This window comes from Limulus polyphemus, unplaced genomic scaffold, assembly GCF_000517525.1.
Source record: "Limulus polyphemus unplaced genomic scaffold, Limulus_polyphemus-2.1.2 Scaffold3087, whole genome shotgun sequence".
Lineage (NCBI taxonomy): Eukaryota > Metazoa > Arthropoda > Merostomata > Xiphosura > Limulidae > Limulus > Limulus polyphemus.
In genome coordinates, this window is record NW_013668697.1 from 12139 (window position 1) to 17623 (window position 5485).

A 5485-nucleotide genomic window follows, 5' to 3' on the forward strand; every position below is an offset into this window, starting at 1 on the left:
GGCACTGCTCTGCTTCCATAGAAACATTACTAACAATGTTCTGCTTCCATAGAAACATTACTAACAATACTCTGCTTCCATAGAAACATTACTAACAATGTTCTGCTTCCATAGAAACATTACTAACAATACTCTGCTTCCATAGAAACATTACTAACAATGTTCTGCTTCTATAGAAACATTACTAACAATATTAAAACAGCGAAAAAACTTTCAACAGCTTCTGAAACGGTCATCCGGCAACAGAATCTTTAGAAGACTCTACAGAGAGAATATTCTGTCGTTCCGTAATGTTTTTGCATTAGTTTTGAGTATGCTTTCTAGTTTTGGAATAATCATTTTAGATAATCCGACACCGATGACATACAGACTATTGAAACCAAACCTTTGAAGTTTATTTTTCTTTAGTCCTAGTTAAATACGTACCAGTGCTTTAAATTTCCTTATTTTAGAAAACACGAATGAGTACGTTGGTTTCCTTTATTTTCGATATAAAACATTCGTAACACATGCAAAAACAACAACACCAGTTGTTCCTTGTGACCGTAAGATCCAGATCGCTGTTTCATGTACTTACAAACAGATGTAAACCACGTGATTTTTGATCTTCGAACAAACTGTTTTAACGGTTCGTATAAATAAAACATGAATTTGTTGTAACAAAGTATACGTACCTTAGTAAATCAAACGACGAGACCCGCTTGCTCATTGAAGACCTTTTGTAAACTCGTAAAAAAGAAAAGACTTTACAGCTTTCTTGGGCGTACACGTGTCGACTCAATGATAGTAAGAAGGTAAAAATACCTCTAGGTTGTTGACTGTAAATTTCGGCTGGGGCCAGCCGACGTAACTCAAAACTAGGATCCGGATGTGACGTCATATGGGCCCCGATGTTTTCTCCTGGAATGACGCAAGATATGTAGCAAATTGGCGACAAAATTAATAAGACTTTCACATTTATTTTCCCCTGTCGACGATAAGAGAATCAACTCTGCATTGCAATAAGAGGTGTGTTAGTGGATCCATCAAGAATAATGTCTTTGATTCTGCGTAGAAATATCCGACGGAAAGATATAATCCTTTGATCATAACTGCTTTACTACCTGGCGCAGACTATTAAATCCTGCACGCGCACACCCAAAACAGCAGAGCACTACTAGTTCCGGGAGGTCGAGCGCGTGGCAGCGAGTCCGCTCTCTAACGCCCATCTGCTATAAATCTCAAGTTCTCAATAAATTTCACCTATTTTCCCCCTTTTTTTTTTTGCCTCAAGATCACGTGAGAACTTTGGTGTCATACTAATTAGGCCAATGGCCGACAGCCTTCTAAACATTGTTATGACAAGTATTGGAGCACGTTCTGCTTAGTGATTCCTTCAACAAAACACCGCTGAATTCATGACAGTAAAATTTATTACAGACCATAAAACGGGGCATTAATCTCGTCACTAGATAAACAGCTTCTATTCTACCCATTCAACAGTTTTCATACCTCCTTTACACGCGTAATGCGACTCATCCATTTTTTTTTCCTATCCATTTCGGTTTGACATTACCAGTATGACAGAAGACTGATTACAATGAGTATTTAAAACCAATAAAAATCACTCAAGGGATAACAATACTGACGGCAAGACCAAATAAACATCACCCTGTAAGATGATTCGTTAATGTGAACCTATCAACGCCACGGGGACACAAAACCCTTTTCTTATTCCTTTTTCACGACCAAATAAACATCACCCTGTTAGATGATTCGTTAATGTTAACCTATCAACGCCACGGGGACACAAAACCTTTTTCTTATGCCTTTTTTAAGACCAAATAAACATCACCCTGTTAGATGATTCGTTAATGTGCACATTAACGAATCATCTAACAGGGTGATGTTTATTTGGTCTTGAAAAAGGAATAAGAAAAAGGTTTTGTGTCCCCGTGGCGTTGATAGGTTAACATTAACGAATCATCTTACAGGGTGATGTTTATTTGATCTTGAAAAAGGAATAAGAAAAAGGTTTTGTGTCCCCGTGGCGTTGATAGGTTAACCTATCGACGCCACGGGGACACAAAACCTTTTTCTTATTCCCTTTTTAGATATGAATAGAAGCACTAAACTTTAGACATTGAAAAAAAAATAAGACGTACTATAACATTGAGAGCATTTTACGTAACCTTTTTCTAAAAATAGTTATATCAGATTTGACTGCATTTTGTTCATATGCTGTTAAAGACTATTAGAAGTGACCTAACTACTGTACTAAAATTATACTTTTTTATCAATGAAATGTATAAGTTTTTATATTAACCCTAACTAAGCTCTCTTCGCTTCTTCCCCCCCCCCCAACGGGCTCAGCGGTAAGTCTTGCAGGCTTACAACGCTAAAATTCGGGTTTCTATACCTGTGGTTGGCCTGGCACAGATGGCTCGTTGGGCTTAACAACAACCAAAACCAAATCCTTCTCTTTATACACGATGTTTTAAATATAAATCTAAACTTATGTTCATAAGATTGTTATTTCATTAAATCTTTTATCTTTAAAGTTTAGTTTTCAGTCATCGTTAAACGTTCCATATCTCCTGTTTCTCGTCGCCACAGTTAAGACGTTAAGTTTCTCCTCGATTTAAAGCTTAAGAAACCAAGATGTCTGACTTGAAGGATGGATCATAGCGTTGTGCCGAACCCTCCTTCCGAGTTTTCGGATGATCATTAATCTTCATCGAATCCCCACCGAGTGGCAGCCATTGTCCCTGTTGACATCGCTGCCCAACAGAAGAAGCACGTGTTGTTTCCTTACCGTATATTCTGTTTCTTTCCATGCTTCACCCCAGCTGTAAGTGACCCGATGAATCAGTTTCTGTCTATGTGAAGCGACCAATCGAACAGCGCCATTTTGACATTATCCCTCAGGCGGAAAGCTCATGCTGGTTTGCAGTGTTCTTAAGAAAGATCATTTTTTATCCACTGGGCTAAATTTCTGTAGTGTTATCAGTTGGAAAATTAACTTCTTCGTGCAAAAAAAAAAAAAAGAGAAAAAAAAGGAGCAAGAAAATTAGCTTTGGGCCAACATTCCAAACCTAGAGTGTGTGCCTGAATAAACTGGAGGACCTCGCTGGGTAACATTCTAAACCTACTGTGTGTACCTGGATGAACTGGAAGACCTCGCTGGGCAAAATTCCAAACTTAGTGTGTGTACTGGATGAACTGGGGGACCTCGCTGGGCAACATACTGTGTGTACCTGGGTAAACTGGAGGACCTGGTTGGGCAACATTCCAAACCTACCGTGTGTACCTGGAGGACCTGGTTGGGCAACATTCCAAACCTACTGTGTGTACCTGGATAAACTGGAGAACCTCGTTGGACAACATTCCAAACCTAGAGTGTGTACTTGGATGAACTGGAGAACCGCGTTGGGCAACATTCCAAATCTAGAGTGTGTACCTGGATGAACTGGAGAACCTCGCTTTCCGTATTAACTGAGCGGAGATTAGGAGCGACAGTAGCTCGATCTGTCTCAACTATCTTCAAGTGTTTAGTGGATTCTTTATCAGTATCTTGTTGGCTGATTGGCTACAAAGCTTGAAACCAAAAGTTGCACCTAAATACTGTTCATGGCTACAAACGAAACGTCAATAAGTAAATGCGTAACGGTGCATCTGTTAGAACGATCTTGTTAGTCTGAGAAGATTATTAGATGCGAACATATAACTTATTAAATAAACGAAAATATTCTTTATCTAAAATAACAGAATTGAAAGAAAGCAAAAACGTAACAATTAATTGAGTTACTGATTATTTTAAATTGTGTTTTTTACTAAGATCGTGATCCGGGTATTCTGTACGTATAGTTCGGACAAATTTCTCTCGCTGTCTACGGATTTACAACGCTAAAATCAGGGGTTCGATTCCCCTCAGTGGAAACAACAATTAGCCCGATGTGACTTTGCTATAAGAAAAAAACACACACACATATACACATACACAGTTCCGACAATAGCAGCTGGTGATTGATCATTTACTGGGGAATATAATCTAATGTTCTAAGCACAGAACAACTGATGTGATGTAAACATTTTGCTCTAAGCGTTGTTTTATGTTTATCAGAGCAAGTTCTCATCTGTCGAATTTAGCGATTTAAAACATTGTTTTTATCTCTGAAAATTTTATTTTATTTTAAACGTTTATTTTTTCCACACCTGTGGCAACCGATGCTAACGATTAAAGGCGAGGTTCTTTCTTTCTTCTTTCAGGTGTGTTTTCACCCCCATAACTGAAATAGCTGATGTTAGTGATTAGACAGGGGTGTATTCACCTTTCCAGAATTTTTATCGATTTAAACGTTTCTTTATTTCCCTCAGTGCTGCGCCAACTGATGTTAGCGATTAGATACAAGTTTTCACCTCTAGAATATTTTATTATTCTTTTTAAACGTTTCTATATTTCCTCCAGAGCTTTGTCAGCTAATTACACTAATTAAAGACAAGTTTTCACCTCTAGAATATTTTATTATTCTTTTTAGACGTTTCTATATTTCCTACAGAGCTTTGTCAGCTACTTACACTAATTAAAGACAAGTTTTCACCTACAGAATATTTTTATTATTCTTTTTAGACGTTTCTATATTTCCGCCAGAGCTTTGTCAGCTAATTACACTAATTAAAGATAAGTTCTCACCTCTAGAATATTTTATTATTCTTTTTAGGCGTTTCTATATTTCCTACAGAGCTTTGTCAGCTAATTACACTAATTAAAGATAAGTTCTCACCTCTAGAATATTTCATTATTCTTTTTAGACGTTTCTATATTTCCTACAGAGCTTTGTCAGCTAATTACGCTAATTAAAGACAATTTCTCACCTCTAGAATATTTCATTATTCTTTTTAGGCGTTTCTATATTTCCTACAGAGCTTTGTCAGCTAATTACGCTAATTAAAGACAAGTTCTCACCTCTAGAATATTTTTATTATTCTTTTTTGACGTTTCTATATTTCCTCCAGAGCTTTGTCCGCTAATTCCAGTGATTAAAGATAAGTTCTCACCTCTAGAATATTTTATTATTATTTTTAGACGTTTCTATATTTCCTACAGAGCTTTGTCAGCTAATTACACTAATTAAAGACAAGTTCTCACCTCTAGAATATTTTGTTATTCTTTTTAGACGTTTCTATATTTCCTCCAGAGCTTTGTCCGCTAATTCCAGTGATTAAAGATAAGTTCTCACCTCCAGAATATTTTATTATTCTTTTTTAGACGTTTCTTTAATTCCTCGGTTCTGTGGAAGCTAATGTTAGTGATTAAAGACAAGTTCTCACCTCTAGAATATTTTGTTATTCTTTTTAGACGTTTCTATATTTCCTCCAGAGCTTTGTCCGCTAATTCCAGTGATTAAAGATAAGTTCTCACCTCCAGAATATTTTATTATTCTTTTTTAGACGTTTCTTTAATTCCTCGGTTCTGTGGAAGCTAATGTTAGTGATTAAAGACAAG